The following is a 14316-nucleotide window of genomic DNA, read 5'->3' on the forward strand; positions in this document are numbered from 1 at the left end:
AGTGACAGGCCTCACAGAGATGGAGCAAGAGCTCTCTGTCAACGGGGGATAAAGTTTTAGATGAGGGGTATTCACTCACTATTCAGTATAGCTACTCTCTTTAGGTGGATAGGTTTACAATAAAATGTGACATTGTCAGGTTAGTCATGGTCTGTATTCATTATGTCTTAGAAGAAGAAACATACTGTATAATGAATACATAATATCTTGCTTAGTCAGTGTGGATAGTTTTCAGGTGTATGTACATTTTAACAGTCAACGAAAATCATCCTTATCATCATCATCATGAAAATATCTCAACATTAATATGACCAGCCGTTATCAATCAATGCAACATGACTTGACGCCTTCTCTGCTGAAGCGCCTGCCCTTTAACGACGTTTTTTTCTACCCGTCACATTTTTTTCACTCCATTTTAACGCGGAAGTCAGTGACGCATATAGTCTACTGTACATTCAGATGCAGATGGGGGCTATGAAATAAACAAAACATCATCGCCATTTAGTTCGGGAGAAAGCGGCGGTGAGTGTTCATTGTTTTGTTCTGCACGTTGCGTACATTTTGAACTGGGATTTGAGCATTTGATCACCGCGGAGCACCTCAGTAAATTATCTGGCTACATTGTAACTGCTGCGCCTTTTATAAAATAATTCTTCCTGAGACGACGCTTGGCTTGATGGACTAGTTTGGACCATAAAATTGTTTTAATATCTGCATTTCACGACCGCTGCTGTAGCCTACAGAAATACATAACTGTCAGCAATTCTACAACATACGGAAGTATTAAAAATACGGTGGGTGTGATATTACTTAAAATATTACATGAGCGATATGTGGACGCAGAGCGAATCAGCTGCTTTATTCTGCATAATAGGCTATTAATTTCAAATAGCGCCAGGCTACATAGGTATTCTTGCTGTTTTTCATTTAATTTGCACAATATTTCCGTCACACATTCATTTCCTCTTTGGGAATGCAACCACTAGGTATTCCAGTGTTGACATGAATAATGTTTTATTTGTGACAACGTGAGATAATCCAGATGAAATATTCTAGGATAGGAGAACATGAATAATATTGCGCTATTCTTTAGTCTATCATCAAGTATATTAGATAAACTATGGGTCAGTGAAGGGATGAGAATGTAGCTTTCATTTTCATATTTCATTATCTGTCATCAAACCTTCACAAACTGCGCGAGCCTAAACTGCGCTGCGGTTGCGCAATAGCCAAGCCTACAATTGGAAGGTTTGTTTCATTGTATAGATCTGATGTTTTACCTAGCATATCTCCAATTATTATGTTTATTGCGAATCGTGTACCTTATGTAGTTAATAGACAAAAGCCTAATGAGTGTGTTTCTTTTCTTGGTCATGTGGTTCCAGTATAGACATTCCGGTCACCATCCGGTCTCTTTCGAAACTGCCCGGTCCCCAGTAGGTAATAAACAGAGAGCGGGTCCCCGGTAGGTAATGAACAGGGAGAGAGAGATGCGATCGATAGGGTGCAGCTGTAGTAGCCCATCTTGACTCATGGGCACAGAGTGATTTGATTTGTGTGTGGATTGCTAGACATCCTAGGAGCCTATTGGATTGCATTGATAAGTATTTATGCAGAATATGCTACCGCAGCACGCAATGAATGGGCAGGTTTAGGAACTAGCTTGTGGTTTAATTTGAGCGATAATGGTGAGAGAGGAAATAGTGAATGTTGCAGATACATTTATGATCTGCCATCATTATTCTGAGCAGATCTTTCTCTCTCTCTCTGTAAGTCCTCAAATGGACTCATCATCTTCTCTCTCAAGTTTTCTTTCCTCTTTATTTCAGTATCACTTCATCATGATGAACGGTTGGATCCGTTTTTCTTCTTCGCTGCCACTAAACTCAATTTCCCACCAATGCATTTACTGCAGTGCTTTGGACTCCATCAACCTCAATTGGATCCTTATTCTTGAACAAATTTCTCAGACTCCTTGTATTTTAGATAGGTGGGTGTGTTTGCTCGCGTGTAGGCTATGCATCCATGTGTGAATGCGTGCCTGTGTAAGTCGCTGCTCTGTATAAGAGCATCTACTAAATTACTTAAATGTGAATGTAATGTGTATGTGTGTGCGAGCGGGCAATCTTGTGTGTGCTGTGTTTTGTGTACAGTACTGCAACAGGCTAATGAACAAGCCTGATGTGTTCTGTGTACAGTATAGTCCAGTACTTTAACAGGCAGGGGATGTGTGTATTACATCCCACCAGCAACAGGTTACATCGTGACGGCAGTAACAGGAACAGCGGCATCTAGTGGGAAAACCGTGGTACTTTCACACTAATTTATGGTAAAATAATGCAAGCGACTTCAATGGCTAATATCTCTGAATGGGGGAAAACATCACCAGATTCACAGGGAATAGATTGCAAATGATGAAGAAGCGATACTATAAGCCACAGCTCCATACTACTTGTCAAACAGAGCTGATAGTGTATACTGGTTGTTGGGGTGGGGTTGATGTGGGGGTCCGTGGCTTTGATAATTTTATTGGATTCCTCTTACTCAATGGTAGGAAGACGTTTGGTCAATATCGGATGTTGGGTACTATATTTGTTGAATATTATGTGAATCCTAAACATTTAAAGGGTGAATTTGAGTGCAATCAATTAGCTTAATTTCTCTGAGATCAAATTACATCTCAACAAAATAATGTTTCAGGAATGTTAATCCGATCTGTTTCTAGCTACAGAAATGATTTCAGAACAATCTGAGATGGTGGGTGTCAATCCTCTTTCTTTTTCTTATTGCTCTCTTGTATCTTGAGTAGCATGCAGGCATACACCTGCATAACACAATGTCTCCTGTGGTGGGGCCTTACTGTAACTAATACTGCTGCTATCTGTCATCTGTCATCATGGGAATACCTGCTATACTGTAGTTGGCTTTGTCAAAACACTGTGGACACCGTCAGTCACTGTGGAGTTTCTGATTGCTTTCTGTTGGTTAAAAATATGTATTTGACCAAATGTGTGAATGTGCAGTGGGGATATGTAGTCCTGTGTCTATGTACAGAAAGCATATGGTTATATAATGGGTCATAGCATTATTTATTTGAGACTATTCCATTGGTCTTAAAGGGTGGCGAACAGCCCATCTGGCCTGGCTTTGCTCTGCTGTTCTCTTCAGCTGTGTGTTCTCTCCATACAGTATCAGCTTGCTGTCTTTGTGTTAAAGCTAATCTATTCTGGGATGGATTGTCAACAGTCCGTATGGTCAGAGGAGTTTTAAGTCAAACCAAGAGGTCCAACAAGCCAGTACTTCCATAAGAAACATCGAGTAAAGTCAACTCAGGCAGTTGTGTTGTATTGTATTTGTTTGTATTCAGGCAGCAGTTTGTCCATGAGTGCAGCTGCCATGACACTTGTGTGATCAGAGAGGGGTTTCCATTTGGTAGACATCTTGGTAATTGACTGTCTTTGTTAAAACTGACAGTCCTCCTTACAAACGTAAGAGGAGAGAGACCTGTCAAGAGACAGAGAGAGAAATTCTATTTAAGCTTCCCAATTAAGAAGCTAAATCAGGAGAAAGCCCTGTCACATCTGTCAATGAACGTGGTGAAAAAAACGACAGGGGAGAAGAGAGAAAGCCAAGCGACTTTCTACTGTCTGCTATGAAATCAATTCATAATTCGTTCTCTTAGAGGTGCGTTTTGAGGAGAGTAATTTTATCCAATTAACTATTAATCTTCCTTTTTTTTTTACTCTGTCACTAGGGTTGGCACAATTACCATATAACTGTGTAACTGGTAGTTATGGATGAATACCGTCATGAAAAAAACTAAAATATCGTAATGGTTAAAATAAATCATACAAAAATGAATAGCTGACTGAAGATGGGACAGCCGGGAATTTGTATGGCAATTTGACTGGTAAACTCATGGGGGTACACTTGAAATGGCTGCCTGGTATTGTAATGCAATCATTTCAATGTTAATGTAGAATGATCATTCAAATTATGTTAACTGATATGGTCATGCAATGCACTGTAGTTTTTGTAGTCAGTTGCATTGAATCAACAAATTACAACACATATTGATGGGTACACATCATGATTTTACTTCCTGCTTTCTCCTCGCAATGGCTGCCAGTTCACCCATTACTCCATCATTGACTAGAATGAGGATTCCCGTTCTATTCATTCTATTTCTATGGCACAGGCAGTCAGGAGCGGAGGAGAGAAGAGGAAAAATGGCCAATTACCTTTATCCAAAATTCCATGACCATCACAGCCCTAGGTGTGACACAGTATGGTGGTGATTCTTAAGAATGTCCTTGCAGTTAAAAGTGAGTTTGGAGTAGCAGTAGATGTATTTGTCAGTTATCACTCATTCCCTATTGTGTTCATTTAAATAGAAATAGGTTTTTAAACCAAATTAATTGTGGGTAGCGAGGACAAGTAGACTATTTCCTAGAAAGCCCTTGCCTTTTCAGGAAATGTACTCAATAATAGTCATCTTTGTATGGATTGTTACCAGGTGCAACATACATTTGCAACTCTTTTGGCTTCAATCATATTTGGCTTGTCATATTTCATTAACGTCAAACAATGGCTGTGTTTCAAAATGCCTACTTGTGTTTCTGTCTGGAGTGTATAGCGAGTATGTATGTCAACTGTCATTTTTCAAGTGTGATTCCAAATGTGTTTTATTTTTAAATTGTTCAGGAATAAGGCATCACAATACACACTAAATACTGACTTATCTCTCCCTGATCTCCTATTCATCCTCAACATCTTCAACATTAGTTTGTGTCTATAGAAGAGCATTTCCTCTTATGAAAACTCACGTTCAGGAGAGGACTGTATAAAATCTGGTCATGAGAGAACTGTATAAAATGTGGTCATGAGAGGACTGTATAAAATGTAGTCAGGAGAGGACTGTATAAAATGTAGTCAGGAGAGGACTGTATAAAATGTAGTCAGGAGAGGACTGTATAAAATGTAGTCAGGAGAGGACTGTATAAAATGTAGTCAGGAGAGGACTGTATAAAATGTAGTCAGGAGAGGACTGTATAAAATGTAGTCAGGAGAGGACTGTATAAAATGTAGTCAGGAGAGGACTGTATAAAATGTAGTCAGGAGAGGACTGTATAAAATGTAGTCAGGAGAGGACTGTATAAAATGTAGTCAGGAGAGGACTGTATAAAATGTGGTCAGGAGAGGTCTGTATAAAATGTGGTCAGGAGAGGACTGTATTAAATCTAGTCAGGTGAAGACTATAAAATATCCTCTCTAGTCAGGAGAGGACTGTATTAAATCTAGTCAGGTGAAGACTATAAAATATCCTCTCTAGTCAGGAGAGGACTGTATTAAATCTAGTCAGGTGAAGACTATAAAATATCCTCTCTAGTCAGGAGAGGACTGTATTAAATCTAGTCAGGTGAAGACTATAAAATATCCTCTCTAGTCAGGAGAGGATTGTTTATGAAACATTCCAGGGGTTTCAAAGGCTCTGATGAAATTTGTGTCGAATCAAGAGAATTTACTCTTATCAGAAGTCATGGCCAGAGCAGGATGTTGTACACTATAAAACTTTCCAGTGGGTTTTCTGAGGCTCTAATAAAGTCAATGAGTCTTTATAACTGAGTTAACAATATGTTTTACTGTGTGGGTGTTCTCTCTCTCTCTCTCTCTCTCTCTCTCTCTTCAATTTCCACTTTCAAAGTCATTCTCTTTTTTTTATCTCTCCTTGCTCTCTCTCTCTCTCTCTCTCTCTCTCTTCATTTTCCACTTTCAAAGTCATTCTCTTTTTTTTTTATCTATCCTTGCTCTCTCTCTCTCTCTCTCTCTCGCTGTCCATCTTTCTGTAGACTGGTGATGAGACACCAGCTTAGTTGTGCACACAAGGGCAAATTCCTCCTGTTAGTCTTTCAAGCCAGTCCTTTTTGATTGTTCAAGAAAAATATGTAGATTGAAACAATCGTGTGACCAGAGTATCCATTATATTGACCAGATACTCAAGTGGCTACTCTAACAATTCAAATAATAATAATACATCTATTCTGAATTGAAAGTCAGTTTGCCTTGGTACCAGTCTCTTTAGCTAATCCACTCCCTGTACTCCATATCAAGTGTGAAAGGCAATGACAAGAAGTGCTAAGGACTGGAATGTTAGATAAAGAGACTGGTGCTCAGACTGGAAGGCATTCGTGAGGAGGCAAGATCAGGTGGGACCTTTCTAGCCAATGAGAGGGTAGATACAGTTGAAGTCGGAAGTTTACATACACTTAGGTTGGAGTCATTAAAACTCGTTCTTCAGCCACTCCACAAATTTCTTGTTAATAACAAACTATAGTTTTGACAAGTCGATTAGGACATCTACTTTGCATGGCACAAGTCATTTTTCCAACAATTGTTTACAGACAGATTATTTCATTTATAATTCACTGAATCACAATTCCAGTGGATCAGAAGTTTATATACACTAAGTTGACTGTGCCTTTAAACAGCTTGGAAAATTCCAGAAAATTATGTCATGGGTTTAGAATCTTCTGATAGGCCAATTGACATCATTTGAGTCAATTGGAGGTGTACCTCTGGATGTATTTCAAGGCCTACCTTCAAACTCAGTGCTTGTGCCTCTTTGCTTGACATCATGGGAAAATCTAAAATTGGAGGTGTACCTGTGGATGCATTTTATTTAATTTTTTTAATTTCACCTTTATTTAACCAGGTAGGCCAGTTGAGAACAAGTTCTCATTTACAACTGCGACCTGGCCAAGATAAAGCAAAGCAGTGCAACACAAACAACAACACAGAGTTACACATGGAATAAACAAACATACAGTCAGTAACACAATAGAAAAAATCTATAAACAGTGTGTGCAAATGAGGTAAGATTAGGGAGGTAAGGCAATAAATAGGCCGTAGTGACGAAGTAATTACAATTTAGCAATTAAACACTGGAGTGATAGATGTGCAGAAGATGAATGTGCAAGTAGAGATACTGGGGTGCAAAGGAGCAAAAAAAACAAAATCAATATGGGGACGCGGTAGTTGGATGGGCTATTTACAGATGTGCTATGTACAGGTGCAGTGCTCTGTGAGCTGCTCTGACAGCTGATGCTTAAAATTAGTGAGGGAGATATGAGTCTCCAGCTTCAGTGATTTTTGCAATTCATTCCAGTCATTGGCAGCAGAGAACTGTAAGGAAAGGCAGCCAAAGGAGGAATAGGCTTTGGGGATGACCAGTGAGATATACCTGCTGGAGCGCGTGCTACGGGTGGGTGCTGCTATGGTAACCAGTGAGCTGAGATAAGGTGGGGCTTTACCTAGCAAAGACTTATAGATGACCTGGAGCCAGTGGGTTTGGCGACGAATATGAAGCGAGAGCCAGCCAACGAGAGCATACAGGTCACAGTGGTGGGTAGTATATGGGGCTTTGGTGACAAAACGGATGGCACTGTGATAGACTGCATCCAATTTGCTGAGTAGAGTGTTGGAGGCTCTTTTGTAAATGACATCGACAAAGATAAGGATCGGTAGGATAGTTAGATTTACCAGGGTATGTTTGGCAGCATGAGTGAAGGATGATTTGTTGTGAAATAGGAAGCTGATTCTAGATTTAATTTTGGAATGGAGTTGCTTAATGTGAGTCTGGAAGGAGAGTTTACAGTCTAACCAGACACCTAGGTATTTGTAATTGTCCACATATTCTAATTCAGAACCATCCAGAGTAGTGATGCTGGACAGGCGGGTAGGTGCGGGCAGAGATCGGTTGAAGAGCATGCATTTAGTTTTACTTGCATTTAAGAGCAGTTGGAGGCCACGGAAGGAGAGTTGTATGTCATTGATGCTCGTCTGGAGGTTAGTTAACACCGTGTCCAAAGAAGGACCTTCAAACGCAGTGTCTATTTGCTTGACATCATGGGAAAATCAGAAGAAATCAGCCAAGACCTCAGAAAAAAAATTGTAGACCTCCAAGTCTGGTTCATCATTGGGAGCAATTTCCAAATGCCTGAAGGTACCACGTTCATCTGTACAAACAATAGTACGCAAGTATAAACACCATGGGATCATGCAGCCGTCATCCCTCTCAGGAAGGAGACGTGTTCTGTCTCCTAGAGATGAACGTACTTTGGTGTGAAAAGTGCAAATCAATCCCAGAATAACAGCAAAGGATCTTGTGAAGATGCTGGAGGAAACAGGTTCAAAATTATCTATATTCACAGTAAAACGAGTCCTATATCGACATAACCTGAAAGTCCGCTCAGCTTGGAAGAAGCCACTGCTCCAAAACCGCCATAAAAAAGCCAATCTATGGTTTGCAACTACACATGGGGATGAAGATTGTACTTTTTGGAGAAATGTCCTCTGGTCTGATGAAACCAAAATAGAACTGTTTGGCCATAATGACCATCGTTATGTTTGGAGAAAAAAGGGGGAGGGTTTTAAGCCGTGAAGCACAGGGGTGGCAGCATCATGCTCAGGAGGGACTGGTGCACTTCACAAAATAGATGGCAACATGAGGCAGGAAAATTATGTGGATATATTGAAGCAACATCTCAAGACATCAGTCAGGAAGTTAAAGCTTGGTCGCAAATGGATCTTCCAAATGGACAATGACCCCAAGCACACTTCCAAAGTTGTGGCAAAATGGCTTAAGGACAACAAAGTCAAGGTATTGGAGTGGCCATCACAAAGCCCTGACCTCAATCCCATAGAAAATTTGTGGGCAGAACTGAAAAAGCGTTTGCGACCAAGGAGGCCTTCAAACCTGACTCAGTTACACCAGCTCTGTCAGGAGGAATGAGACAAAATTCACCTAACTTATTGTGGGAAGCTTGTGGAAGGCTACCTGAAATGTTTGACCCAAGTGAAACAATTTAAAAGCAATGCTACCAACTACCAAGTGTATGTAAACTTTAAAAGCAATGCTACCAACTACCAAGTGTATGTAAACTTCTGACTCACTGGGAATGTGATGAAATAAATAAAAGCTGAGAATAAATTATTCTCTTTACTATTATTCTGACATTTCACATTCTTAAAATAAAGTGGTGATCCTAACTGACCTAAGACAGGGAATTTTTACTTGGATTAAATGTCAGGAAATGTGAAAACTGAGTTTAAATGTATTTTGCTAAGGTGTATGTAAACTTCCGACTTCAACTGTACGCGTGTGAACAACAGGCACAAGTCCGATATAGTGTTTTTTGTCAAAGTTGCCATGATGTCACGTGTCCTACTCATCAGTACACTCAAAACAACTTAAGCACTACGAAACTTCTATTCAATCAAATAAGCCACACGTAGCAAATAAGCCATTACATTTTTTGTTAATCAAATTCGACACTTCATTGACCTCCATAAAAACTCCTTGCGAAAAAACGCCACCTGCTGCTTTGCCTCTTCCTCTCTGGTGTGACTCACAAATTTCAGTAAATTACTATAGCTCCCACCTCGGTCCAATCAATGTAATTTAGTAAATGCCGGATCTCTATGGCAAGAGACATCTTTCACCCAAGTTTTGTCAAAATCAGGCCAGTGCTGTCTGAGATATCGTGAGTCAAACAAAGATTGATCCACAGTCCCCTCCCATGATTTCATTTTGGGGGACAATGAGAGAAATATTGATTCAGACACACACACACACACAGCCTCTTACCCCTCTGTGTGGTTGTGTCCCGATAATCTCCCGAAGTGTTCACTTGTTCACTTCCCTTCATGGATTTGAAAGGAAATGACTGGTACTATGTAAGAAATACGGTGTGAATTCCCTCTGGCCCATGCCTACACCAATCCAAATCCTTGACATTTTTGGGGAGTAGTGAACGAGTGCAAACTTCAGGAGAAAGGAGAGATTATTTGGATGCAACCTGTGTCTTCACTGTGATTATTATGTCACTGCTTTTATGAAGAGACCTTTGCTATGTGTTACTTTTTCTCCACTATGATCAGAATGGCGGCAGCATTAACTATGAGGCAGCAGCATTAACTATGAGGCGGCAGCATTAACTATGAGGCGGCAGCAATAACCTCTACGGGATAGGTGTCCCTAAACCGGGATGGTTGTTGCTAACGTGCGTTAATGTGACCAGAGTGACGTTGTATACAACAGCCAACTGTCCGGGACATAGACATGTCTTCTACGGGCAGAAACCTTAAATTATTGTTCATCTAACTGCAATGTCCAATTAACAGTAGCTATTAAAGTGAAATACCATGGAGAGTGCATGACAACAAAACACTAATCACTGCAACCGGTTTGATACATTCACCTCTGAAGGTGAACAATGTACTTACATTAAGTAATCTTGCTCTGATTTGTCAACATGAGGGTCCCAGAGATAAAATGTAGCATAGTTTTATTTGAGAAAATACATTTTCATGTTCAAATGTAGGAACTGGTGTCTACAGTTTGACCCCACTGCTGTCTCTGGCTCCACACCCACCCCGCCGGCCATCTAGATGTGTGAAAGTTAGTGTATAAGCTAATGATATGATGCATCATGTATGACATTCCTGGGAGTGTGTCAACTTGCATTTTGTACTATCATAGCATTTTTGTATGTTCTCTATAGTTATGATTCAGAGAGGCTGGATTAGATGGGGAAGACACATTTCAATTGAAGGCATTCAGTTGTACAGCTGACTAGGTATCACCTTTCCCTCCCCTTATGTACTTGAAAATGTATAAATTGACCAATTAGGGCAAATTCCTGGCAAACTTGATATAAATATTATGCAGTAATGTAATTCTTCACGGGATCAGTCTGAAACTTTGCACACACACTGCTGCCATCTGGTGGCAAATAAAAATGACAGCTAGACTCCTATCTGAAGTATGGCCTTTCTCTTGCATTTCAAAGATGATGGAACAAACAAAAAAATAGAAAACATGTTTTTTTGTTTGTATTATCTTTACCAGATCTAATGTGTTATATTTTCCTACATTAATTTTACATTTCTACAAACTTCAAAGTGTTTCCTTTCAAATTGTATCAAGAATATACATGTCCTTGCTTCAGGTCCTGAGCTATAGACAGTTAGATTTCAGGCGAAAATTGAAACAAAGGGTCCCATCCTTAACTATGAGGCGGCAACATTAACTATGAGATGAGACGGCAACATTAACTATGAGATGAGGCGGCAACATTAACTATGAGATGAGGCGGCAACATTAACTGTGAGATGAGACGGCAACATTAACTATGAGATGAGGCGGCAACATTAACTATGAGATGAGGCGGCAACATTAACTATGAGACGAGGCGGCAACATTAACTATGAGATGAGGCGGCAACATTAACTGTGAGATGAGACGGCAACATTAACTATGAGATGAGGCGGCAACATTAACTATGAGACGAGGCGGCAACATTAACTATGAGATGAGGCGGCAACATTAACTATGAGATGAGGCGGCAACATTAACTATGAGATGAGGCGACAGCATTAACTATGAGATGAGGTGGCAACATTAACTATGAGATGAGGCGGCAACATTAACTATGAGATGAGGCGGCAACATTAACTATGAGATGAGGCGGCAACATTAACTATGAGATGAGGCGGCAACATTAACTATGAGATGAGGCGACAGCATTAACTATGAGATGAGGCGGCAGCATTAACTATGAGATGAGGCGGCAACATTAACTATGAGATGAGGCGGCAACATTAACTATGAGATGAGGCGGCAGCATTAACTATGAGATGAGGCGGCAACATTAACTGTGAGATGAGGCGGCAACATTAACTATGAGATGAGGCGGCAACATTAACGATGAGGCGGCAACATTAACTATGAGATGAGGCGGCAACATTAACTATGAGATGAGGCGGCAACATTAACTATGAGATGAGGCGGCTACATTAACTATGAGTATTTCTCTCCAGTAAGAGCATCTTGTATACATTCAGACATAACTATTGTGTTGTTGCAGAAACAGAGCGATAGACAAAGAGCCCTTTGGTAGATAAAACAAAGATAATCACAGATACAGCATGATCAGTCTCTCTCTCTCTCTCTCTTCAATTCAAGGGGCTTTATTGGCATGGGAAACACGTTTACATTGCCGAAGCAAGTGAAATGGATAAACAAAATTATTTGTGGATCTGTGTAATCTGAGGGAAATATGTGTCTCTAATATGGTCATACATTGGGCAGGAGGTTAGGAAGTGCAGCTCAGTTTCCACCTTATTTTGTGGGCAGTGTGCACACCCCGTCTTCTCTTGAGAGACAGGTCTGTCTACGGCGAACTTTCTCAATAACAAGGCTATGTCTGTACATAGTCCAAGTGTTCCTTAATTTTGGTTCAGCCACAGTGGTCAGGTATTCTGCCATTGTTTAGGGCCAAATAGCATTGTAGTTTGCCCTGTTTTTTTTTGTAAATTCTTTCCAATATGTCAAGTAGTTATCTTTTTGTTTTCTAATGATTTGGTTGGCTCTAATTGTGTTGGTGCTCTGGGGTTCTGTTGGGTCTGTTTATGTTTGTGAACAGAGCCCCAGGACCAGCCTGCTTAGGGGACTTCTCTAGGTTCATCTCTCTGTAGGTTATGGCTTTGTTATGGAAGGTTTGGGAATCGCTTCCTTTTAGGTGGTTGTAGAATTTAACTGCTCTTTTCTGGATTTTGATAATTAGCGGGATTCGGCCGCATGCATTATTTGGTGTTTTACATTGTACGCATAGGATTTTATGCAGAATTCTGCATGCAGAGTCTCAATTTGGTGTTTGTGAATTCTTGGTTGGTGAGCGGACCCCAGATCTTACAACCATCAAGGGCAATGGGTTCTATAACTGTTTCAAGTATTTTTAGCCAGATCCTAATGTCAAATGTTATGTTCCTTTTGATAGCACAGAAGGACCTTCTTGCCTTGTCTCTCAGATCATTCACAGCTTTGTGGAAGTTATCTGTGGCGCTGATGTTTAGGCCAAGGTATGTATAGTCTGTCTCTCACTCTCTGTCTCTGTCTCTCTCGCTCTCTCTCTCTCTCTGTCTAGCTGGGAAATGAAGTATTCTCTTTGAAACATATCTGCTCTTTCCAGATTAGGTTAGGGCTCTTTCCAGGTTAGGGTTAAGGCTATTTTCAGGTTAGAGTTAGGTTATAGGGCTCTTTCCAGGTTAAGGTTAAGTTAGGGCTCTTTCCAGGTTAGGGCTCTTTGGAGCTAGTGTTACAGTTTTCAGCAATTTTGGAAATGCCAAAATAATTGATAAGAGTTCATCAGATGAGTCAAACCTGACAAAAGTAAGCAGTGTGCTTTTATACAGATGAATTCACATAGTGTAGCTTTCAGTATGCAGGATGACTGTGAGGAAGCAAAGCTAGCCAATAGAAAAACCTGTAAACCGCTGTGTGTGTGTGTGGATGTGTGTGTGTGTGTGGATGTGTGTGTGTGTGTGGATGTGTGTGTGTGTGGATGTGTGTGTGGATGTGTGTGTGTGTGGATGTGTGTGTGTGAGTGCATTTTGGCAACTTTGGTGTTGCCAGTATTTTCCTCTAAATTACTCAATCTACCCCTGCCCTGCTCTGTGCTCCACTATGTCTGCCTGTGTACTGTTCTCTAAAGTAACTCAATCTTCCCCTGCCCTGCTCTGTGCTCCACTATGTCTGCCTGTGTACTGTTCTCTAAAGTAACTCAATCTTCCCCTCCCCTGCCCTGCTCTGTGCTCCACTATGTCTGCCTGTGTACTGTTCTCTAAAGTAACTCAATCTTCCCCTCCCCTGCCCTGCTCTGTGCTCCACTATGTCTGCCTGTGTACTGTTCTCTAAAGTAACTCAATCTTCCCCTGCCCTGCTCTGTGCTCCACTATGTCTGCCTGTGTACTGTTCTCTAAAGTAACTCAATCTTCCCCTGCCCTGCTCTGTGCTCCACTATGTCTGCCTGTGTACTGTTCTCTAAAGTAACTCAATCTTCCCCTCCCCTGCCCTGCTCTGTGCTCCACTATGTCTGCCTGTGTACTGTTCTCTAAAGTAACTCAATCTTCCCCTGCCCTGCTGTAAGAATGGACCCTGAATTAATCTCTTTATCTGTAGTAGTTCTAGTTCACAGTGATTTCACTGCAGCCAGGAGCAACTGTTCTCTACAGTAACTCAATCTACCCTTGCTGTGCTCTGTGCTCCACTATGTCTGCCTGTCTACTGTTCTCTACAGTAACTCAATCTACCCCTGCTGTGCTCTACTATGTCTGTCTAACAGTGAATATCGATCCTCTCTAATAGCTTCTCTCTTTCTATGGATGATGTCAGACCCCCAACCGCTATCCTAGCATCCCTAGAGCACCTGCAGTGGAAAGAACTCTGTGGTGGTTGGAATGTAGGACAACAGTTTT

The 14316-nt window shown here is 40.8% G+C and overlaps 1 protein-coding gene across 2 annotated transcripts in view; it reads left to right on the top strand.

Moving 5' to 3' along the window:
- Positions 1–404: 404 nt before the first annotated feature.
- The window catches only part of LOC109890065 (E3 ubiquitin-protein ligase MARCH8-like), a 135077-nt gene continuing 121165 nt past the window's right edge, over positions 405–14316 (top strand). For both annotated transcript variants that reach the window (XM_031823787.1, XM_031823786.1), the window contains exon 1: positions 405–522. The gene's annotated coding sequence lies outside the window, so the exon portion shown is untranslated. The remainder of the gene's footprint in view (positions 523–14316) is intronic.

Source organism: Oncorhynchus kisutch, linkage group LG4 (assembly GCF_002021735.2).
Source record: "Oncorhynchus kisutch isolate 150728-3 linkage group LG4, Okis_V2, whole genome shotgun sequence".
In the NCBI taxonomy this organism is placed as follows: domain Eukaryota; kingdom Metazoa; phylum Chordata; class Actinopteri; order Salmoniformes; family Salmonidae; genus Oncorhynchus; species Oncorhynchus kisutch.